A 26314-nucleotide genomic window follows, 5' to 3' on the forward strand; every position below is an offset into this window, starting at 1 on the left:
CATGCCATGTTTCACTGCTTACAAAGGGAGGCAGCAGGAAGCTTCCTTTCTAACAAAAATCCTTAACTATCTTTCCCTGGGGCAGGGGGAAGTATTTTAAATCTAGTCCATTAGAACATGTGGATACAAGTCAGGGTTCTGACAAGTAGGACTACTTAATTTATTTTGAAGAATTGAGAAAGAAAACTTCCCCAATGATATGAATACAGAAACCAAGACCTTCCTCACTAATTAACGACCTCTGGCCTACAAAGTCATCTGCAGAATTTTTAAATATTCTCTACAACTTTGTGTTTTCTCTTCCTTCTTGAGGTTGATAGTATAAGTACACTTAATTATAATAATTACCCTCTGAAATCTAAGTTTTCACTGTACTAGCCAGAATCTATTATACATCTGAATAATAGCGCTAATATATTTTTCTCATCTCAAAAATGGAGGAATAGGAGGTTTTTCAGTTTCCTCACAATTATCTTACCAAGCTCAAAGGCTTTGGTCAAAGCGCACATCACACCTGCTCAATCTTTAGAGGGAAAAACTTTGACAGGTGAAGTGAGAAAAAAAGCCTCTCTACTGCCTTCCTATAACACGGAAAGAGATGAAACGCAGGCCTGGGATGACAGGTTTTTTTTTTTTTTTCTCCAAATAGGGTTTTAGTAAAAGGATAATGTCTTTGGAAACTTAAACTGCAATTTTACCTTCAACAAGTATAAGGTAGAATATCCTGTAAAGAGAGTATTTGAAAATTATAAAATGTTTATTCACTCAACAAGTATCTATTAAGTGACTACTACATCAGTATAACATCATTACTAAGAATTACTAGAAATGAACAACAATTAAAAGCATAATGTGCTAAGAGATTTCTATGTCTTATTATGTCATTTAATACTCCTACCAACCCCACTGAGTTGTTTCTGTTAACACACCCATTTTACAGGCAGGAAAAAAATGAGTCTTAGCGGAATTAACTTCCTTAAGAAAATCATAGGAGATAAGAGTAGAATTCCAACCCAGGCTGACCTGGAAGCTGACTTGGGTTCTGACTATGTGGTCGGTCTAACATGGCACTAAGTACCCTGAAGAATATAATGCCTGCCTTCAATAACTTTACTGGGAAAATAGAAGAGAAACTACAGTACAGCCGCTGAACTGAATGCTACAAGAGGGGGAAAAGTGTGAAATAAAAGTGTGCCAGGCAGTGACAAATTCTTGAAGATATGGGGATGGGACAGGTGGAGGATGGAGTTTAACCTGGAAGGAGCCAAGAGATCGAACTCACTCGCATTTGTTTCCTGACCTAATCTTGTATCTGTCTAAGACTTTTCCCTGGAGTTACATATTTGCTCAAAAATACATTATCAGCAACTACTATGTGCCAAGATAATGTAGGCATGGACCTGCCTTCATGAAGGGCACAGTCTAGCAGGAGAAGTGAGGCAGTTTTCAAAGAGGGTCATGCAGTATCTCCTGCCACACACACTCTTGTGCAAGGTGACTTTGCCATTCCCATATTAAGAAATGGGGTCTATTATACCACCCCTACCACCCCCACATCCCCCTGTAACCTTGGAACCTGGGCAGGACCTGTGATTGCTCTAATATAATACGGCAGAAGCGACACACTGTCAGTCCTGGCCTGGAGGCTTCCATGTCCTGCCTCTTGGTACCCAGTCACTATACATGATCACTTTGAGAACATCATTCTGTGAAAAGGCCAAACCACACAGAGGGATGAGGGCGGATGTGGAGAGAAAGAAAGAAAGAGGCCGAAGAGCAAGAAGGTGGCAGATACTTGACAAAGCCATCTGGAGCGTCCAGCACAGTTGAGCCTTCAGGTGGCTTCACTTCATGCACCAATGATGGCAGCTGATGGCAGACTCCAAGCAAGGATCACTCGTCTTAGCCCTGTGGGCCCACAGAACCATGAGAGATAATGACACGTTGTTGTTTCAAGCCACTAACTTTGGGGTGGTTTGTTAAGGAAGCAATGGACAATAGAAACAGAATTGAATGCAAAATCACCTATATGACCATATAATTAAACAAGGAATATAATTTGAGAAATCATAACAAGGAATATACCCTTGCCTTCAACCAGGTCTGAGGGTTCATGGAAGGCTCTCTGCATAATTACATTCAGGCTGAGACCTGAAGGGTAAGTAGAAGAAAGAAAAACATGAGGGGAAAGTTTGGGGCATAAAGAGCAGCCCAGGCAAGCCTTCGATGATGGGGATGTGCTTACACATTCTAGGAAGGGAGAGATTAGCAACCAAATTCAACCAAGCAGATAAAAACAGGCATGGGTAGGCTGGAGAGCTAGGCAGGGGCTAGCTCCCACGCAGCGGTGGGGAATCTGCGGCCTTGGGGCCACATGTGGCCTTTTGGATCCTTGAGTGCGGCCTTTCGACTGAATCCAAATTTTACAGAACAAATCCTTTTAATCCCTTTTGGTCAAGGGGCACTTGGGGATCTGGAAACCCTGAAAGCCTAAGAACCCTCTGAGAGCCTTCCAGGAACCCCTCAGAATTCTTTTGTTTTTCTGGTCCAATGGGCACTTTACTCATGGTCTCCTTTGTCCTCTTTGACTCTGACCCACCCAGAGTGTCCCTGACAACATGACAAAAGAACTCAGAACCGCAGCAGGATGTGGAGATGTGTGCACGGCTGGCAGTAGCTGGATGCAGCCAGCACTGGCTGCTTCCACCCTGCTCCTCACAGCCGGGCCCTGGGAGCCACGTGGAGGGCTCTGGGCTGGGGGAGGCCTGAACACAGGCTGGGGGAGTCTGAGCAGGAGCTATACTCCCACCCAGACTCCACGCAAGCCTGGAACTGCTGCAGCCTTTGGTTATCAGCTGTGGGTGTGCCTACAGAGGGGTGTGCAGTGTTTGCGTGCTCAGAGGGAGGCAGTCTCTCCCCCTTGTCACCTGATACAGCCTCCAGGGCTGATCAGTCCAACACAAAGTCCCCAGCCATGGTAAGCATTTTGAACTGGATCCCAAGAGCAAGGGGAGCTAAGCAAGATGAAAGACAGAAGAGTTGTGGCCACTGTGATTGTCATGAGAAGGGTTTCAGGGTTAGTCATTGGGGAACCTGACTAGACACGTTCTTGGAGAGTGAGTGCAGGATGCCCTAAAGTGAAGCCCAGCCTTCACCCTTAGCCTCACATGACTAGAAGGTTCTTAGCTTTAAAAAAACGAAGGCAAGGAGGGCTTCAGTGTTCAGGGAATTAACTTTCTGAATTCAAACTTAACGACTCACACAAAGAGTTTAAGCGTGCAGTCTATACATAAATCTGACCTACTTTAGGAAGTGGATGTGACTAAATTTAATAAGCTAAAGAAAATAAAAGAAAAAGAATGACATGGTTTGAATAAGAAATTTAAATGAATTTTTCAATTTTCTTTTGGCTTTCTCAGGCCCAAGTTAACCAAAGATGTGCACACAGTGAGCTTCTTAGGCTTCAGCCTCTGCTTTAGCTGGCTGTTCCTATTGATTCTGGAACTGCATTTTCTTATTTTATTTACGTGCTTTTCTCACAATGCTGCTATGGTTTGAATGTCCCCTCCAAAACTCACGTTGAAATTTGACTGCCATTGTGGCAGTATGAAAAGGTGAGGCCTTTAAGAACTACTTAGGCCGTGAGGGCTCTGACCTCATGAATGGATTAATGCTGTTACCGCAAGTCAGTCAGCTATGGCTGGAGGGAGCTCCTGATAAAAGGATACGTTCAGCCCCCATTTCCTCTCTTGTTTCCCACGTTTGCTTATCTTTCCGATTTCTGCCATGGGATGATGCAACAAGTAGGCCCTCACCAGATGGCGGAGCAGATGCCAGCACCATGCCCTTGGACTTCCCAGCCTCCAGAACTATGAGCCAAATAAATCCCCTTATAAATTACGCAGTCTGCAGGATTCTGGTATAGCAGCAGAAAACAAACTAAGACAAATGCCCAAGTGTTTTCATGACACTTAGAGGGACAGATACCCACTGCCATCCTCATCCGTCCTTGCCCTACACATCAAACACACAAGGGGAGCTGCTGCTCTCCAAGCACAGCTGTTGCAGACCTGAAATTCTCCATTCCTCTGTCATGAAGAGGTCTGATGGCTGGGAGGGCGACAGGCTATGCAAAAAGGGACACTGGACGCTCTGCTGCCTGAGGCAAGAACCCATAGGAACACCACAAAGAGAAAAACTTGGAGAAGACAGAACACATTGCTAACAGGGTTGGGATAAGACTGGTTTTCATTTGAGTTTTGTTTGTTTTTGTGTATTTTCTAAGACAAATAAGAATTACTTGAGCAATAATTATTTAAATCACAATACTGGTATATTATTAAGAGATACTCAAATGACATTTGGCCAGTGTACCCAGGGATGTCTGAAGCCTGCAGTCATGACCATGAGGCCACTGCATAAGGTTGCTGAGGGAAATAAATGTGCCAGCAAAGTAAGGCAAGGCAATGTGACCTCTATTATTAGCTGAGGTGAGAGTCCCAAAATCTTAGCAAGACAGAAAGACTGTGTTGAGGGCTTCTTTATCCAAGTTAAGCTAAAGACATTAGGACATCATAATTGCTCTTTCAACTCCTATGTCTCAACTCTACCCCGCTAAACCGAAGTTTCTTGACTAACCACTCCATTGAAACTGGAAAACTTCATTCCTCTACAGTTACAGGAAAAATAGCCAGAAAGACAGAGAACATACAGTATTCACTCCATAAATGGCTACAGTGGGTCTGGTCTAGGCTGGCCCTGCCTTCTCTGGGGCAGGATACAAGAAAGGTGTGGGTGAGAAATGAGGAGGAGGAAGAGGAAGAAGAAAGCAAATTGATTTGGCCAGCTTTAGGAGAGAACCTTGGTCTGCACTACCCTTGGCCAGGACCTGAGGATAACACAGAAAGGGACCACAACATATCTGAGCTCTGGATCTTTTAACAGAACATGGTGACTTCACTCACCAAGAACAACTAAATGTGCTTTTTTTTTTTTTTTTTTTTTTTTGTTGAGACAGAGTCTCACTTTGTTGCCCAGGTTAGAGTGAGTGCCGTGGCGTCAGCTTAGCTCACAGCAACCTCAGACTCCTCGGCTTAAGCGATCCTACTGCCTCAGCCTCCCGAGTAGCTGGGACTACAGGCATGCGCCACTATGCCCGGCTAATTTTTTCTATATAGACTTTTAGTTGTCCATATAATGTCTTTCTATTTTTAGTAGAGACGGGGTCTCGCTCTTGCTCAGGCTGGTCTCGAACTCCTGACCTCGAGCGATCCACCCGCCTCGGCCTCCCAGAGTGCTAGGATTACAGGTGTGAGCCACCGCGCCCGGCCTAAATGTGCTTTAATGGAACAAACCACATGCATGGTTCTCCTGTTCCTCATAGCAATTGAGTAAGAGGCAAAGAAACAAGTAGACACAAAAAAACTTGTTCCCCTAGATGCCATGATGTGATTAAAGATGACATATTAAACACACATACACACACAGATACTTACAAAATCATCCTAACTGTTACCAATTAAAAAATACTCAAAAACCTTCCATATGTTCGAACTGCTTGATGGCCTTGTTTTAATATAATTATTTTAACAAAATTAGTGAAATTAATTTGATGTTACATTATAAATTGGTAACATCACTAAAAAAAAATTCAAGTCTAGTTTCATTTCAATTACCTACTTTGTCCATCCATGAAAAAATAGAAAATGAATCGAGCAAGAAGCAGCAAACAACTTCTTTCTTGGACACTAATATGAGACAATGTTAATGTAATATTCACGTCTTCAAGATACAGAAAAAGTGATGTCTAAAAATTCACGTGGCCATAATTTACTGTCGACTTACACATTAAAAAAATTTGTTTAAAAACAAGATCATGTTTCTTTTCTTGCTAGATGCAACTTTTGTAGCAATGATAAAGCGTCATGTTTTAGCTCCAGATTCATAATCTGATAATCATGGATTTATTACAAAATATGCTGGATTTTACACTTCATCACAAATTCTGTTTACTGGGTTGTCTTAGTTGTTCATCAAGTGAAATATCCTTGATGATAATAATTTCTTTTTATTCAACTGTCACTATTACACTCAGATTTATTTAGTTTAATTATATATATGTTTGAAGACATCTGTTGATATCTAAGTATCTATTTGTTAATGGGTTTTTATTTAACATTTGGGATCATTTAGCAAAATGCTAAATGATTGGTCAGAGAATGATAGAACCCTGATTAACTAAATGGTCACCAAAGCACTATGTTGGGGAGGGACGGCAAAAAATAAAATTTTTCCAACTTATAGGTGTAGGATTAAAAAAGGGAATGTTTAATGTAGCCTCCGGTCTCCAAGAGGGGAGGAATAAAAATATCATACTTCAAATTCCATTTGTAAACACACACACAAATACACGCACACCACATTCTGCCTATCTACTTAATAAAATTTCAAGGGGATTCAATTTATGTGTAACTTATAAACATAATTTTAACCCTTAATGTTTTATATGTTGATGCTGAGAAACCACGGGCTCACATTCATGCAAGATAGGGACGAGATTTGCCTCATAATATCCTCACAAGAAGTATCAAAGATGAGCATATTCTGGTGACAGCACAAAGAAAGGAAGTCAGCGAAATGTCTTAACCATAGAGAAATGGCTAAAAATATAATGGTATAATTATATAATGGAACATGAAACTGCCACTAAAAATCTTGTTTCAGGAAAACAGTTAATGTAATAAAATGACTTTAGTATATGGTTAAGTGGAAAAAACAGTATGATCTAAATTTTAATTTTAAAAATGTATACTTATACAGAAATAGAAAGAAAACACTGGAAGCAGACAGGCCAAATTTTAATAATTATTATCACTGCACTAAGAAAGTATGAGTGATTTTATTTTATCTGTGTGTTTTTCTGTATTCTAAATCCTTTATGAAGACCATGTATTAAATTATGGAACTGAATTATTTAAAAAATGAAAAAAATCCCATAGATAATTCCAAAATGTGTGATTTTTTTTTTAAAAAATCTTTTTAAAACTCTTTTTCAAAAAAGAGTTAGTGATGAAGAGTAGAATTTAGAATTCCAAAAAGAATGAGTATTAAAAGATATGTTTTAGAGACCATTAAAAAAAATGCCTTCTGCACCAAGCTCCTAGGCAATTATTAAGATTCTTTTGACTGTAAGATACAACGCATATTAAGAGTAGACATTACACGTTTTATTTTAGGGTGAGTTTTATTTGCATTTTGACCCAACTTCATTTGAAAATGAGATTTCGTTTAGGAAAGACATAAGGCTGTTTTCTACAGATAATTTCTGAGTGTCTGCACCACCAGTCCTGAACTCCCCAAGGCTTGCCAAGTGCAGTGATAAAGGTGTGAACTGTGTTTAATTAAAGCCACTTGCTTTAAGTAAATGGCACAAGAGTTCATCATTCACAATCACCTCTTGACTTCCCTTATCAAGCCTGCCTTGTTCCCCTGTGAAGGGGGCTATGCAGGTGTCCTCAGTGATGGAAAATGGGTAGAAAGTCAGCATTATCTTCCTGTGGTCCTTGAGTTTTAAGAGTGCACTGCCCATCATACATCATGACAGATTCAGGGGAAGTACTAACAGACCGAAATTTTCTAGAACTTATACTTCTGTATATTGAAGAGATGAATTATTACTCTGTTAAAATGTCTCAAAATAACACCCCCAAATGAAGCCCCTTTGCTACTTTCTTGCTGGTCTCATTCTAGAGATTTCCGTGGCTATACCAAGTAGCTGACAGAGATGAGACAAGACTTGATTTGGTTGGTGATTATAAAGGACTTGGCTCCCTTTCAGAAGAACATGCCAAGTCTTCCTATATTTGTTCAAATTTAACTTGCATTATGATATTGCTTTCTTTCACATTTAGAAGGTCTCATGCAATTCTAAAATACTGTTACATATAAAGTTTTAAAATAGTTTTATAAGAAGCTTCACTTAAAATTAGATCTAAACACATACTTTACCGGCTGAATGTAGCCTTCCCTTAATTTATCTTTACTGAATTTTGTTGCGTTTTCTTTTAATGTGTTTTTTTATGTCCATATACATGTCCAGGTCACTTGCAATTCTTACAAGTCTTTTCCACTCCAGAGATTTCTCCCTCAGGACAGCCCTATTCCCAGCCTAAAAAGGGGGAAGACACAGGGGTGTGTGCTGTCACTTCATCTCTTTCTAGCTATTGACAGTGGTCCCTACAACCCCAACATAACCAGACTCCATCTTCCCACCCTAGTAACTTGCCAGCCCACTGTAATTTGTCCTATTATGTTTTCAGTGAAAAGACACGTTGTGTAGTCTGTCCCAAACCTTTAAATCAAATGATTTGCTGAGCATGAAGCATTCAGGTTCCATCCCCAATGGTGACATAGTGACTATGCACATGCATTTCCTTCATGTGCCCACCCCCACCCCTGCCCTACAATGAATTTTCTTTTTCCCTGTTGAAGATCTGTACAGTTATAAACCTGAAATACCACCTGGAAGATGACATCATTGGGGTATGATCTAGAAAAGCCCCTTTAGAAGCACAGAATTTGAGTATTCCTTCTCTTTCCTTCTTTCTCTCTCTCACACACAGATACACACACACCCCATTCTACCTACCTGCTTAATAAAATTTCAAGGGGATTCAATTTATGTGTAAATTACAAATATAATTTTAACCCTTAATGTTTTGTATGTTGATTCTAAGAAACCACAGTCCCATATTCATGCAAGATAGGGAATAGATTTGCCCCATAGTATTCTCCTACCAAGCTAGGCTATTCATTAAGCCTGATAATTTTGGGGGTGCCAGTCAACAATTGCACAGACTGTAGCCACGAAAGCTGAGAGTAAAGATTGGAACTGACAGATATTTTTAATCAGAGGGATCTACATGATTCCATATATAGCAAAACCAGGGATAGCTGACTCCAGCTCTGGATTCTGGTCTTGTAGAGAAGCCATGAACATTTTCTTGTGATTACCTTGAAGAGGTTTCTAAAACCAGAATAACTCACTGTAATGTCCCCTGAACAACTGTCAGGATTCCTGAATCTACAAATACTTGTAAACCCTCCTCGTATCTGCCTGTTACCTGCAGGCCCACATTCCCAGGGAAGCAACTTCTGCACCATTCATTCTCAAACTGGCTGCATCGTGGAATCCCCTGAGAGCTTTAAAAGTTCTGATGCTTCAGCATCTCCCCATCCCAAGAAACTGATTTAATTGGCCTGGAGTAAGGCCTGGGGATGTGGGATGTTGAAAGTCCCCAGGTGCTTCTAATGTGCGGCCAAAGCATGAGAATCCAAGGCCCTTCATTTGGCCGACTTATTTTTCCCCCTGAAGGCAAAGTCCAGTTCTCATTCATCTCTTTATCCCCAGTGTCCTCTTCACAGCATTTCTCACAAGCACAGTCTGTAGTGAGAAAACTGGTGAGAGATTTTACTAAAGTCTGTCTGGCCCACGACACTGTAAGCTCCATGCAGGTAGAGATGGTCTCTCTTTCGTTGACTACATTCCCCACGCCTCAAAGAGTGGCAGAAATATCGAGCAGAATGAATCATTATTTTGTTCAATAAATTAACTGTACTAGACTAAAAGAATAAAATGAAAATAACAGCGACTAACACTTATATAGGCACTATGTGCCGGAAACTGTTTTAAGGGTTTTACAAATATTAACTCATTTATTAGTCACCACAAACCTATAATAGGTACTATTATTATGTCCATTTTATAGATGAGGAAACTGAGACATGCAGATTAAGTAAGTTGCCCAAGGCCAAGCAGTCAGTGGTAGAGGCAGGATTCAAACCTAGGCAGCCTAGCTCTAGAGTCCCTTTTCTTAGTAACTGGATCATACAGTGCATGGCTGGTGAGAGGGGCCACCTAACTGCCCCCTTTACATAAATGACCCCAACAACCATCCCCCTGAAGATGGCTACCATTCCCACTGCTTTTGTAGAATGACTACAAAGTACCAGACACGGTGCTGAGCTCTTCATATTTCCTTTAACACCTTAAGTTACTAACTCCACCTTACAGACGCAATAAATGAGGTGCAGAGAGGCTAACTGACTTGCCCAAGTTCACACAGCCAGGACCTGGCTGAGCAAGAACTCAACTGAACTTGGCCTGTCACTAAAGTACAAGCTCTCAACCACCAGATAATGACCTAATTGGAGAGTTGTATATTAAAAAGAAAAAAAATCAAACAAACAAAAACCAAAAACTAATGGGCATGACAAATGACAAGGATGCCCTGCAATAATTTCTTGGCCCCTGGTTTTCACCGCTCTCTCCATACCATCACTAATCTGTTACTTCGTCTCATCTCATACATGAACGTTGCATCATACACACATTTAATTTATATGAATCCAACTACGCAGGCCCAGAGACAAAACCAAAATTAATGAGTAAACTCTAACAGGAGACCCACTGGTATTCCAGTCAAAGGACATGAGCCCCTGAGGGAAGGGAGGGACTGGGCTCTATAGACCCCTCCTGAGGTTAGCATTTCGTCACACTACAGGGACTTTGTGCTTCAGGGCACTAAAACATATGGGTAAAGACTTTTCAGAGATAATTTTGGTTATAAATAGGTTTCACCTTATGGACCATCTTTAGAACTTCACTCTCATACGGGTGTGATGCCACTGTGCAGTGGTTACAGGAGCTAGTAACGGACAAGATCTACAAACGGGAATGAAAACTAGCTCACGTTCTGTTTCTACTCTGCCCACTGTCTAAGAGAGACATGAAGACTCAAAAACATGGTACAGTGTCAGAGGCAGAAGATACAGCAATGAAGTCATATCTTGGTATTTAACATATGAAATAAAAGCATGCAAATCTCAACTCCCAAATGATAGCTGATATAAGGATGATTTGTCTAATAGCTACAGAAAGTCATGTGCTGATTCTAGTAATGTGTAAAAGGAGCTTGTACATTTACCAAGGTAAAAAAATTAAATTGTATTTTTTTTTAAAAAAAAACAGTGATTTTTCATTCCTTGTACATATCAAAGAAAAACTCAGCAAAGACCTTATGTCACAAATCATTATGAATCAATTTTCTTGACCAAACATAAAAGTTGATTCAACATCTCCATCTTGAAACACTCTATTATCACGACATTTGTCAAATACTGAAAGATCTGACCATTGCCCTGTTCCCCACATAGCACAAGGAACCCAGATAACAAATGAAGGCTGTACTTTGTAACAAGAGTAGACAGGAGACTGAATCACAGCAAAACACTTACAAATCAAGAGAGGGGAAGACAGGCACTGAGGGTGATTAAATGCACAAAGAGCAATAATAGGAAAGAAGTCTCTTGTGAAAAGCAGCAGTTGATGGTAACTTAATGGGGACAAAAATGAATTAGATCTACTTCAGTGACTGAGCTCAAGGTGAGGTAATTTCATAAAGTTTATAGAAAGTCACTTGAAAACTACACAACTTGTTGTCGTAGTCTACTTTTAGAGAGCAGGAAAATAAAAGTACTCCATGAGGGAGTCGATCTTCAGAAAAACACATTTACAAACCAAATTGATGAACTTTACCTATTAACTAGAAGATTATCCTTAATCTTCATTGGGGTAGAAAAGTCACTTTAGAACTGATAAAGTCCTCTGGGTTTCAAGGAGAGATTTTGAAATAGAAACAGAAAAGAATAAAAATCTTAAAACACAAGGGGGTATAAAGTGTAAGGTGAAAGAAATAAAAATAAACGTTAACAGAGTTGAGCTTGGGGCTACTATATGGCACAAGAATATTACTCTGGGGCAAATTCTGTTTGGTAAGATTAGTACTCATGGTATATTGAGCAGGGCTTGCTGGGTTGTCAGTAACAGAAAATGAACTCTAACTTATGGAGGGAAAAAAGGAATGATTTGGCTTATACCTGGGAAGGATCCTAAAGTAACCACAGAAGAGGCGCTACAGAGCTACAACACGCATTCTCAAATTTAAGAAACATGGGGATCATTTAGAAGGCTTGTTAAGATATAGATTGTGGGGCTTACCCCAGAGTTTTTGATTCTGTAGATCCTGGCAGGAGCCGAGAATGTATTGCCAACAAGTTACCTGGTGACTCTGATGCTGCTGGTCCAACCACACTTCTGAGAATCCCTGAGTCACAGAAACCTAGGCTACAGGGACTAAGCCCTGTGACTCAGGGAGTCTCCATCATACAGTTTTGCTCCTGGATCCTACACAGGCCTTCACTAGAGGGTAGGGAATACAGCCTGCTGATTTTAGTTCATGATCTCAAAGACAGGTGGCCTCTGTCATAAGCTTTAGGAGAAAAGCCCTGGGAGGTATCTGACTGGCTGAGGGGCCTGTGCCTGGAGAACATCCCTTCTAAATCAGGGATGCAGTAAGGCAGCTGGCCTGGCCTGACATAAGCTTACTCTGTAAGCAACAGAGGCAGGAAGAGAGGATTCAAGTGAGAACACAGAGAGAGGAAGAAGGCATCAAAGCTGATGGCATCACCAAGATCACAGGGAATAGGAGGAAGTATCCCCAAAGAAACAAGAGTATGATTCATGGAAAAGTGGGATGAACAAAGAATAATAGGACAATATAATCATCGCAGCCCATAATACAGTTCACTGTGGCATCCAGCTGTACAATCAAATTCACTTATGACACTTTTTTTTTTTAACAAACATACCATCTACACTCACAGAGCAGTGCTTCTCACATCATCCATGGTAAAAGAACTTTAAAAAAAAAAAATTCCCTTAACAGTCACTGACTGATATTCTTGTAAAATACAATAATGTGAATTGCTAAAAATAACTGGTCTTCCACTTGCATGTCACGAGAATGGCAATTTGCAATAAAGGTTTCTAAATGCTTATTGTCAGTATTGTACTTATCACAAACTTAAAACAAGCTGCTCCCACACTGGCACTAGTACACAAACTGGCACTGGTCCATCAACACACTTTTGAGCATTTCTACTGTAGACCATGGTGGGCCAGGACATCTCTGTCATGACTACTCGACTCATTAAGAAAATCAATGGGCCGGGCGCGGTGGCTCACGCCTGTAATCCTAGCACTCTGGGAGGCCAAGGTGGGCGGATCGTTTGAGCTCAGGAGTTCGAGACCAGCCTGAGCAAGAGCGAGACCCCATCTCTACTAAAAATAGAAAGAAATTATATGGACAGCTAAAAATATATATAGAAAAAATTAGCCAGGCATGGTGGTGCATGCCTGTAGTCCCAGCTACTCGGGAGGCTGAGGCAGGAGGATCGCTTGAGCCCAGGAGTTTGAGGTTGCTGTGAGCCAGGCTGACGCCACGGCACTCACTCTAGCCTGGGCAACAGAGTGAGACTCTGTCTCAAAAAAAAAAAAAAAAAAAAGAAAAGAAAATCAATGAGCAAAACTGTGTTTTAATAAAACTTTATTTGCAAAAATAAGGCACTGGGCAGGATTTGACCACAGACCGTAGTTTACCTACACCTACTCTAGATCAGGGCTTCTCAAATTCTAGTATGTACAGGAATTACTTGGGGATCCTACAAAAACACAGACTGTACATTTCTAACAGCTTCAAAGTTGCTGTCAACATGACAGTCCATAGCCCACATTTTGATTAGCAAGGCTCCATAGACAACTGTCTGTGAACCCAGAGACTAGGATGTGACCCCAAGTGTAATAGGTGCTTTATATTGGGTCTTTATTCAGCCATGAAAAGACTACAGAAAAGACTGCATCTGTCAGTCAAGTATATGCCTTCCTGTGCTTTAAAAAGATAATTATAATCAGAAGAAATTGATAAGGACAGCACCACTGGAACCAATAGCATCAAATATTGGATGATTTCCCACTTTCTCTATTAGCTCTGAATATGACATACAGAGAATGATCAAGAAATATTTGTTGACTGCTGGCTGGATGCAGAAATACCAAGCTGTAACCAATAGGGGGAGGAATCTAGGATGGTGGTGGGGCTTTACTTTCTGTCTAAGTTATCTTGCTTAGCTCAGGTATTTTGCACTGTATGATAAATGGATGCAACTTTCAACTGGTAGTGATTTTAAGGTTGTACCTGTATAGAAAAATTAAATCACAGAATTTATTCTTTCATTAAAAGTTCACATTTCATGTTTAAAGAAACATGGGCATTTTTATTTGCTTCTTTCACACTTCTCATTTGAATGTCAAACACATCTTCTTTGGGATTTGGTCAGCACTGTCAGCATTTGGATTAACTATTTGGTGGTTCAGCTTAATGAAGAAGCTCGACTCATAAAATGCAACCACTGATCACAGGTTTTAATCACAGATACATACCAGAAATCATCTAAGTATAGTATGAATTCTGCATTTCCTCTCACACCTGCTACTCAAATGCCAGCATTCTTGGATCATAATGGCACAGTGAACATTCTAAGTCACTTCTGTCTCTGTCTCAGGCAAACGTACTACTTGGGATTAATGAGCAAGTTCAATCTAGAAGATCAAGGGTTAAAGCTCCAAATGGATTTTCTGTTCTCTGTTTACAATCTTAAGGCCTCTGAGTATTAGAGCAGACACCTAAACGTTTGCTCAAAAATATTCTACTGAGTTCTAATTGACAAAAAGGGATGTGTCCAGAATTCTTACAGATAACGATTAATGAAAGAAGCCAAAGATAAGCTGGAAGAAAAATAATTAACTCGGATTTGTACCAGCTGGCCCTTGGGAATGCTAACTAATATGCGTGCTCACGGTGCTCCATGCAGAAGGCCCCAGTGGTGGTGATAGAGCATCCTCAAGAGAGGGTCCTGGGTATGTAGATAAAGTATCTGTGGATGCTCAGAAAGAACCTCAAATTGCAAGAGAGTTGCCACCCGAATTAGGGTAAAGTTGCAGCATAAACTATTCCAGTGGACAAAATATTTTCTTTCAAAGGTCTGTAATACAGCAAGTAACAGCAAATAGACCATTTTGGTAAAGAAGTAGTGAAGTGAAGACAAGGGAAATGAGGGCAGCTCCACTGCACAGATTCCCCCAATGGCAGCACTCATGGCATTGCCCACAAACCCCAACTGCAAACCATGCAACAGATAGGACATTTCTTTCTCCAGGGAAAACTACCAAAGAGGTCTGCTTGGATAAACCTATCAGAAATAGCAAATCCCTGGCATTCTCAGGCCCTCTTTCATTTTTATTTTTCAACCTATCAAGTATCACCATCAGATATATTATATATTTGGCTTATATTATATATTTCTTTACTCACTGGCTTTACTATTTATCTGCCTCCCTTTGCCATGGCAACTCCAGGACAGCAAGACTCTATTTCACTCACTGCTCTATCTTCAGTGCCTAGAAGACTGTGTGACATCAATAGAGTTTTAATATATTCTTGTTTGGCTGATGTTTCTGAATAGCTTCCCATCCAGTCTAGCCATTCTGTGGTCTAAAGAACCAGTCTTGATCTCACAAAGGGGTCTTTGAGGAGCTGTCCCCCAACATGCTGAGGACACCCTCACCCCAATAAAGCCACCCTTGCTGTGGGATAAACTTGACCTCATGGTTGACACCCTGGACACGTACCTACAGCTGAATTTCTGTCTTAAATACCTGCCTGGCACTCCAGTCTCCCGAGAACCAAGCTTCAGCTGACAGGATGCTTGCCAAGAATGGAGTTTGGCCCCTGAACTGCAGCCTGGCACAGGCTATCTGTTAAGAGAATTCCCCATATACTGTTGGGGATGGCCTCCCATGTTTGGTGCTCTTGCTATCTTCTAACATGCTATTTCAGGTGAGGCCCCCTCCCTACTGCCACAATTCTCCCTGTATAACCATTACCTACCTGCACCCTCTGCCTCTGGCTGCTGGTGGGACCTCATCCCACCCTCTGCAAAGAGGTCCTTCCCTCCACTGCTTGCTTTACACTGGTGGACAAATCTAGTTCTAGACTATGGTCCCCACCAGGCTGCCCCATAATAGTACCGTCTGGCCGGACACATGTCATTGGCATCTAGCCTGGAAATTGAATTGTTTCAGAAGGACAACTCATTAACTTCTTATGCTTTTCTTCCTGGCTGAGAACATTCAGCTGGATGACTTATATAGAAATAGAGAAATATGAACTGACAATAAGAATTTATTCTGAAAAGACATTTTTGGAGAACCTACCATGTTCTATGTATCATTATAGGTGCCAGAGATAATGAAATAAGACAATAAGAATTGAACAAAACCATGGATGGGATAAAAAAATTCAAAGAAGGTCTATACTTAGTTATTTTTTAAGAATATGGAGCAAATGGAAAGTTTACTGAAAAAGCAGCAAGAAGTAGGGGGAGGGGGCAAAGAAAGAATAATATTTCTGGGCAATTATTACAGAATTTGAGAAGAGAAGTAAATGAAGAAAGAGATGATTAAGTGGTGAGGACTGTAAATTGGAAATACCACACAGAAAAACCAGATGGGCATAAATTATCACCAAGGTGACATCTAATGAGGATTATAGAGATTAAAAAGATACTTATTTTAGAAGTTTACCTGGAGTGTCTCACTCCTTTACAAGCAGATAGTTTGGTGGGAATGCATAGAGGATCAGTGGAATCTTATAAGGTTCTTTAGTAAAATAATCCATTTGAGGATTCCAGCAAGAAAGAGCATGGAAAAATAAAGGTGAGTTTATTTTCCTACCTATAGCAAGTCTCATTTTTGATTCCTCCTTGTTTCATTGACCTGAGTCTGTTAGAAAAACATCAGGAAGATATTGAAGTCAACAATCAGGAAGGGGCATTAGGCCACCTCTGGAATTCCTTTTTTTTTTTTGACACATAGTCTTGTTCTGTTGCCCGGGCTAGAGTGCCGTGGTGCAGCCTAGCTCACAGCAACCTCAAACTCCTGGGCTCAAGAGGTGCTCCCTCCGCAGCCTCTGGAGGAGCTGGGACTACAGGTGTATGCCACCAAGCCTGGCTAATTTTTCTATTTTTAGTAGAGACGAGGTCTCGCTCTTGCTGAGGCTGGTCTTGAACTCCTGACCTCAAGCGATTCTCCCACCTCGGCCTCTCAGAGTGCTAGGATTACAGACGTGAGCCACTGTGCCCAGCCTGGAATTCTTAGGTAGTTCAGCATCTAGGCAATTCTGAGTAGGACTATATCAAATATTAATAAATGACTCACCATTAATCCTGAGAATTTAAACAAATTCAAATCAGTAGTCCACTGAGGTAGTAAATGTATAAGATACTCAAGAAATATCTAGCTTGGTCCTAGATTATGTTGATTGTTTTTTGTTATTGTTATAAAAAAGTCTGTTAGGTACCACAAAGCTTTTCATACTTGATACTATTACATTTGGTTGTTAACTATACTATAGCCTGCTTTAAGCAAACCTGGTTTACAAAGTTCACACACTTTTCAAAAGAAATTTTAGACATTAAGACTTTTTCTAAATAGCAAGGTGGCTTTAAAACTGGCCATTATTTGGCCGGGCGCGGTGGCTCACGCCTGTAATCCTAGCACTCTGGGAGGCCGAGGTGGGCGGATCGTTTGAGCTCAGGAGTTCGAGACCAGCCTGAGCAAGAGCGAGACCCCATCTCTACTAAAAATAGAAAGAAATTATATGGACAGCTAAAAATATATATACAAAAAATTAGCCGGGCATGGTGGCGCATGCCTGTAGTCCCAGCTACTCGGGAGGCTGAGACAGGAGGATCCCTTGAGCTCAGGAGTTTGAGGTTGCTGTGAGCTAGGCTGACGCCACGGCACTCACTCTAGCCTGGGCAACAGAGTGAGACTCTGTCTCAAAAAAAAAAAACAAAAAAAAAAACAAAAAACTGGCCATTATTTAATACTGCTAGTACAATGATGGTCATGGAAACCAGCTAACAACACAGAAAGATGTTTATCATGTAACAATAGATAATGCTGGAAGAAAATTTAACAAACTTATAACAGTGGTTGTATTATGGAGGTAAAGTTAGGGACCTTTTAAAATCTCATACTTTTAGTAGGAAGTGGAAATTTATAAAGGTGATATAATGAGCATTTTTTTTAAATATAAAAACTTTCAAAAAGCATAAAGTGAAAGATCTAAATTCGTATGGAAATCGAGCCAGGCGTGGTGGCTGAAATCTGTAATCCCGGCATTAAATTTGTAAGGAATTCATTCTTAAGTGAAAAGTGAAAAATTAATTAAAATTTTCCCAAACCTAACCCGTAAAGGCAGTATGTCTACTAAGTCATTATTAGCATATTTTAAAGTTTCTCATGATCAAATCCTTCCTTTTGGGAAACAAATAATTACAAACTATTTAAAGAAAAGATATTTTACCTTACATTCGGGGTAGGGGTTTCTGGTTGTCCTTTCTTAAAAAAATAAAATGGAGTATCTCTATCATATAATCTCTGAAGAGTTGCTCATAATTATTCAAAACACCATACAGGGACTTCTCATTATCCCCCTACAGTCACTGTAAACAATGCATTAGCAAATACTCAACTATTGTTCTTAGAGAAACACAGGGTTAGGTCCTTGTGAGCCCCAGGTCAACAGATAAATTCAAAACTTTGTTTCGCCGGGCACGGTGGCTCACGCCTGTAATCCTAGCACTCTGGGAGGCCAAGGCGGGAGGCGAGTAGATCGCTGGAGGTCAGGAGTTCGAGACCAGCTCTGAGCAAGAGCGAGACCCCGTCTCTACTAAAAATAGAAAGAAATTATCTGGCCAACTAAAAATATATATAGAAAAAATAAGCCGGGCATGGTGGCACATGCCTGTAGTCCCAGCCACTCGGGAGGCTGAGGCAGGAGGATCACTTAAGCCCAGGAGTTTGAGGTTGCTGTGAGCTAGGCTGACACCACTGCACTCTAGCCTGGGCAATAGAGCGAGACTCTGTCTCAAAAAAAAAAAAAAAAACAAAAAAAACCCACAAGACTTTGTTTCGTGTGTGTTTCTGTTTAAAGACACCTTATTTAACATATATATTATTGATTCATTAACACTAAACTCATGGCCAACAGCACTGTAACTCATACCTGAACCAATCTTATCTAACACCTTTATTTTTCTCTCTAAGGCGCATCACAGATTTCTTATGCTTAGGAACATTAGATAACACTTCAACATTATGCCTGGGAGCCAACAGTGAAATCACATACATAGAAAGGACAAAAATGCTAAAAATGTGGTGCTAAATAGACTGCAAAAGGACATTTGTTTATAGTCCGAAAGCAGAAACAAGAAGGCAGAGGATTGCCTTGTTTGATCTCAACTGGGAACTAAAATTTTTCACCGCTCTGTGCACTTCCTTGAATGACCCTCAAAGTGCTGTGGAATTACAAATGCGCTTTGGAGTTACAAATAAATTTTAGCACATAGGTGAATTTCCAAATATAAAATCAGCAAATAATGATGATCAACTGTACTAAGAGTACTAGGAGAAAAAAATGCATATTAGGTCACAGTGAAATTTCTTCAACATGTCTAAAAACATTCCTTGGAAATATCTAAGAATCTTGTTAATAACTAGAGGAATATGCTACATGAAATCATAATATTCATCTTGCTTTATTTAAATCAGACTGGGAGAACTATTCCCTTTGTGAGACGGATGGGTGAGAGTGTCACATTTTGACTGGAAACTGTACCATAGTAATTTGCTTCATGAAACAACAAATTTCAACACATTGACTGCCACACTAGAAAAAAATTTTTTTTCCTTGGGGCCATGGTGTTTTATACAAAAATAGAATAAAAACTTCAAAATAAAACAATCCTTTCTAGTTTAATGAAAACTTTGTTATTGACTTCTATTCATTTAATCCACATTTTTAGAATTAAATTGTCAACATTAATTTGTAATAAGAGCATCAAGAAGTAAGATTTTCACAAACCAACTGGAAGGTTTTGACCATGTTTTGCTTCCTGAGGCCCCGGGCTCAAAACTAGTGTGAGTCAAATATAATATGGCAGTTAATGTGTTAAAAGTCTTAATAAATGTTTCTTGAGAAACTAAGTAAAATAACAGTGAAAAATAAAAACATGCATGAAGTGGTCTCAGCACATGCTACATAAGAGTACTTCAAGTATACATCCTCTATTATAATGAGACAACAAAATTTACATAAACCAATTCAAAGACAAGAGACGGGATGGAAAAAAAATGAGTTAGAACATGCATAAAAGGACCCATTCCCTTAATCGCAAATACACACACCCACACACATACACTCCTGTATTCTAAATCACTGGCAGGAACAGTGACAAAACAATGGAAAACTAAACAAAAGACATGAGTAGGCAGGTCATAAAAGAAGCAATAAAAAATGCCAAATAAAATAAAAAATGAAAAATGCTACCTCTCATGTGTTGGTAAAGCACAACAGTAACCGTTGCCAGGACATGGGAAAATAAACGAGCACTCTTCTCCTTGTGACAGCTTTCTACAGGCCTTCAACTAGGATTGAGATAATTTGGCAATACATGCAAAAACCTTACGATCTCCATACCTCTGACCCTCAAGATTCTAGGAATTCGTCTTGTATGAGTAATCTCAGCTGTATGTAAAGTTGTGAGTACAACGAGGTTCACGGCAGCATAATTTTAAATTAGTATTGTCAATTACTTGATACAAGTACTAGTTTTATCCAAACTAGTATATATGTTATATATTCTTTTTAAAAAGATATATATGTGTACATATATAAAAATTTCTATTTTTGTGCTTTTTATGTTTTATTTAATAATTAGGGAAAAAGAGATACTGTTTATAAAATGACCTAACACAAACACAAAAGATTACTTAGCAAACAACTGAGTCAAGCCAATTTCTTAGGCAACCCCATATGGACATACTGCTCATTTAGGAACGAGGTAATCTTTCCTAATTCCTAATTCTCTGGCAGGGAGTGGGGGTGGCAGGAAGAGGATTCACAGTATCCTCGAGCTCCTGAATCCACCGGGGCTCATCCGACTAGACTACAGCTCACCTCTACTGTATAGTAAAGGAATCAGAGACCTTCACAGTCCAAGGGCCTTTAAGCCTTGCTCTTCTAAATAATTTTCCTAAGTTCCATGTTCCCATCTAGTGATGCCTCTACCAGGCTTTATTTGAATTCTAAAATAACATCTCAAAAATAAAAACAACTTTCAGATGCCCTGCCATCGTAAAATTATCCTTAACATTCACGGATTCCTGACATTATTCCTGGCCATGATCGACTGTCTTGCTAGAAAATGCATTGTTTTCTAATTGTTCCATTCAACTACTTCTTTTCCCAATGCAATAACATTAAGGAAAAAAAAAAAAAAAAAAAAATCCTGACTCTTCTAATAATTAGATATTATTTCCAATATATATGACATTATAATTTGATCCATGGTCCACTTCTCTTTAACGGTCTAAAAAGGCTTCTACGTACAGGACTCATAATCAATTACTGATCATGCTGAGAATAATGACAAAACTTACTAAGATATCCCAAAGTCTGTCAAATTCTTTAAATCACTTAACATATGACAAAATGACACATATTAAAACCTGAATTTTGAGAAGCAGAGTGAAGAGTAAAAACCTTATTTTTGATTTGTTTCTGAGAGCATGTCAGCGAGGAACATGGAAATAGATTTTGAGTGTTCCATTAGGGATGTTTTGAAAATGTGGCAGCTATCAGACTCACCGACGGTGTGTAAACACAGAACCAAATGCAGTCGCCCAGGACCTTGCTATTCCTGAGAAGCACTGGCAGGTAAAGTGGAACCAGTGTGAAGGGGATGTGGAGGGCCAGACGTTCTTGGAAATTTTAATCAACTGGACATCGGGAAAGAAAATACAAAATCAACATTTACGAATTCATGACAGTGGGGAAAACTACTGCCAGGGAAGGAAGAGAAAAGAGCCTGGGGTGGACGGTTTTCCATTCTCTAGCTGAGGCAGAGAGGTTACCTTAAGTAAGAGGCCATTCTAAGTGGAAGTGGAGACTAAATGACAGGCTGCAAATTCATAAGCACAAAATCATTTTTATTCTTCTTAGACTAGACTATCAGGTAGAATACCAGCAGAAAGAACGGCTGCCTAGACCTTTAATCTTTTCAATTCTATGTGAAAGAAAAATCTGTTTTCAAGCAGGCCTGTATCTTACAGAAATACAGGGTAGTCATTTCAAAAATAACGTACATGTTGTGTAACGTGTTGGGCATTATATTTGAAAATAAATTTCTACAAGAGTTCTATTACTCTAGAAAGAAAAGATTCACTTGTAGATAAGGTATTTCAGCAAATACATGTGGTATGTAATGAAATGGGTTTTGCTTTGTTAAAATAAATTAAAATGGGGACCAGGCCTGAAGAATGTAGGCAAACAAAGCCAGTCAGGCCTCATAAGTGACCCTAATCTTGCTTGGTTTGCAGACATAAATGAAATTTAACAAGCTAGTTTTTGTAAATGCCTATGTTAATGAAAAGTAAAACTTAAGGCTGACCAATCAGAAGCAACCAACTAACTTATAGTTATTTAACTAGAACTTTCTAGCAAGATAAACGAAATAAGGCAACAGTATAACCATAACTAATCAAATATTTTTTTTTTGCTTTACTTCCATGTTTGTCCTATGAAAGTCTTCCCCTACGGTCCCTCCAAGGAGCCCTGGAACCACTTCTGGTTTGGAGCTGCCCAATTCATGAATCACTGATTGTTCAGATAAACGTTTTAAAATTTTATGGTGCCTCTCAGTTTATGTTTTAACAGCTCCATGTCTCTGACATAAGCATGTATATAAGAGAAAAAGAGGATATTCTGCTTTATATTTAAATACACTCTAAAATTACAATAAATTAAAAATATGAGATAGCACATATTAATCTCAAAACATATTTATTAAAACGTAAACCACTTGCATAATCCTGATACTGAAAATATGACATGTGGTTTTACCTCTTTGGCTTCAAATTCTAAAGATTTTGAGGCACACATCAAAGAGCTAAAAGAGCTGGCCTCATCTCAAATTTATACCAAATGACATTTTATTCTTTCAAACCTGAATTTAATCCTCCCTTTATTAAATTGTATTTGCTTGGTTGTTTGAGCAGACAATCATTGCAAGCTACTGAATCACTTACACATTCCATCAATTTCAAAACAACACATGCAGTAACACTGTCAATAAGCCTACTTCAGGTACCTCCCATTTCTGTAGATGTGCATTTACTCTAAATCTAAGTTTTAGAAATCATAATGGAATGAAACACCAAAAGTAAAACAAGCAAAACTTTTCATTATGCTTTAGAAAGGTTTGCCTAACTGATACTTAAAACAATGCTTTGGAGTATTATTTTCATGTCTACATTTCAGATGAGGAAATAGAAGTTTAAGGTGTATATTCAGGTGACTAATGAGCATATGAAAAAGTGCTCATACGTCACGAGAGAAAGGCCACAATGAGATACCGCCACACACCTACCTGAATAACTGAAATTGAAAAGACTGACCAGTACCAAACGTGAAGTTAAGTGAAAGATGGCAAATATAAAAGAGTGATAAATCACAATATATGATTCCATTTGTATTAAGTTTTCCTTTGGGGAGAAAGCAGAGTGGGAGAACAATTGTGGGGTACATTAGGAGGCTTCTAGGGTGCTGGTCATGTTCTATTTCTTGATCTGGCTGGCGGTTATATGGGCGTGTTCACTTTGTTAATAATTCATCAAGCTGTACACTTAAAATTTGTATACTATTCTGTATGTAGGTTATAAAATAAAAATTTAATAAATAAGTTGATTAAATTTTAAAAAATGATACTGTCATACAAAATTATTGCCCCTCTAAATGGGAAGAGTGTGCGTGTGTGTCTGAATTCATGTGCTACTCTGTAGCACATGAGTAGTAAGTACTATTATTATCACCACTCATAAATGAGGAAACTGAGTACCCAGAAGTTAAATAACATGCCCAAGATCCCACATCTAGTAAGTGGGAAAGACAGGATTGGAACCCAGTCAGTCTGGCACCAGAGTCCCACTAAGAATCCTTTCCATTCTTAAACTATTCTGTGGCACTTAGGTAGCACATCTCTTTGTGGCTATTTGAAGGGCTTTGAAAATATGACTCTAACTTGGATCTAAACCAGGAAGCAAAGTCCAATCAAGTGAGGTACCTTCACCAATGCCAATCATTTACTATTGCTTTTCAAAATCAGGCCTCCAGGGCCTGGGTGTGGTGGCTCATGCCTGTAATACCAGCATTTTGGGAAGGCAAAGGTGGGGGGATTGCTTGAGGGCAGGAGTTCAAGACCAGCCTAGTCAACATAGCTAGACCCCATCTCTACAAAAAAAAATAAAAAAGGAATTAGCCAGGCATGGTGGCAGGTGCCTGTAATCCCAGCTACTCGGGAGGCTGAGGCAGGAGGATCCCTTGAGCCCAGGAGTTCAAGGCTGCAGCAAACTATGATCATGCCACTGTACTCCAGTCTGGGTGACACAGGGAGATGCTGTCTCTAAATGAATGAATGAATCAATCAATCAATAAATAAAACTAAAAAGTAGGCCTCCAGAGAACAATAGATTGGCTTAACTTTGGCAGAGTTGGGGTTATTGTGCAGACTCATGCCAACTGTCCTTTGCTTGTTATTCACTTACACAAGATGTTTTACATATTCTACATGTTGTTCTACTCATTTTCTACACCTTTGGAATTCTAAGTTCAAAATTAAAAATAGAAGCCAAAGCATAATTTAGGAAAACAAAACCCAAAGATAAAATTCTATGTAGTGGTCTTCTTTTAAATGTGTTCAAATTCTTAACAGACAACTACAAAACCCCAGTTTTGTTTTCTGTTTTATATCATTTTTATTCCCCATGATATAAAGAGTACTACTGTCTAGAATTCTTTAAATCAAAATGATGAAGACCACCAGCAGGACAAGCTCTATTGTTTTTCTCTCATCTCAAGCTCAGCTGGAAAATAAGAGAATTATAAAATATTTAATGATACACTTCATAGGAATCCAGTTTAGTAAGTGAGTTATCTTGAAAAGACTCTTGTTTTAGACAGTTTGGTAGAGGAACTTAATTTCATATATATTGCAAACAAATATCAAACAAGATACTTATAAAGATACTTGCATTAGCTCCAAGAAGAAACTCAGCATTTGTACTAATAGTTAAGCAAAATAAATAGAAGTTTCAGCTCCAGTGCTGATATTATGCATGGAAATATATTTCAATTGGTAATATTTTTCCTGAATAATGTGTTTATTACCTGATCAAGAGAATTATCTTGTACGCTGACAAACAACAATAACAGGTCTTTTGTAACTTTGAGTGTCAGTGTATTCAACTGACTAATCCTTATAGCTAACAAGAAAAATCAATAGCTTTGAAATAATTAGCTTTGGGTTCTCGGGAACCTCTACCTCGAGGCAGGTGGACAGGGTTCTACTAGAAATAATTACTGCCAGAACTACAACCAGTTTCCTTGCAAAATCAAATGAACTCATTTATACTATTTTTTAGACTCTGTTCTCTGAATTTCGTGAAATGATGCCAGGATTGAAAATACCCATTACATTTCTATGCTTTTAAACCAGTTTTGAAATTTCAAGATTTGGAAAATGTACTGTGAGATGAGCTGTGCATTCATTTTCCTGATATAGCTTGAGAAAAATAAAATAACTCCCACATACCTTTATCTACACAAGATGACAGCTAATCTCAAAAAAGTTGAAATAATCCAAGCGTTTGAAAATATTCCATAGGGTAAAGTAAAAATTTTTAAAGAGAATCTTTTTTTAAAAAAATGGTTCTGCCAGTGATTTTTTTCCTCCCCCCTCCCCACCCTGTACTTTTACAAAATCAAAATTCAAGATCAATCACTAAGAAAAGATGTTTCAAAGAAAACCCATTGACTGTCGTGGTAGATTTAATCTGTCAATGCCTCTCTATTATTCTTGGTACTGAATTTCAGGAGACACTGAAAGTTCAGTATTTTATTACAGTCATCTGTCCTCTGGGTACTCTGTGGTTCAAGCAGCTTAAAGAGCTGTGTGTTATGTCCATGGTATTTACAGATTTCGACTGGCGTGGGAATCTCTGGGAGGAAAATGGTTCATCCCTTAGAAAAGAATAGGAAGAAGTAATAAGTGAATTAATAAATGATTAGAGATCCACGGATAATATTTCTATCTAACCAATAAAAACAAAGTGCTTATATAAACAGAAAAATTTTTCATTTCGCAAATACTTTCTTCATTGCTGGGTGCCTTTGAACTCAGTAAGTTTGCTATTCCTGAACAGTACTGGAGAACTGAAGGTAAGTGCTGACAATAT

At 39.1% G+C, this 26314-nt stretch overlaps 1 protein-coding gene across 1 annotated transcript in view; it reads right to left on the reverse strand.

Moving 5' to 3' along the window:
• Positions 1-26314, reverse strand: part of SUCLG2 (succinate-CoA ligase GDP-forming subunit beta) — a 256631-nt gene that overhangs the window by 70242 nt on the left and 160075 nt on the right. The gene's annotated exons all lie outside the window — the stretch shown is intronic.

Source organism: Eulemur rufifrons, chromosome 7 (genome assembly GCF_041146395.1).
Source record: "Eulemur rufifrons isolate Redbay chromosome 7, OSU_ERuf_1, whole genome shotgun sequence".
Taxonomy (NCBI): domain Eukaryota; kingdom Metazoa; phylum Chordata; class Mammalia; order Primates; family Lemuridae; genus Eulemur; species Eulemur rufifrons.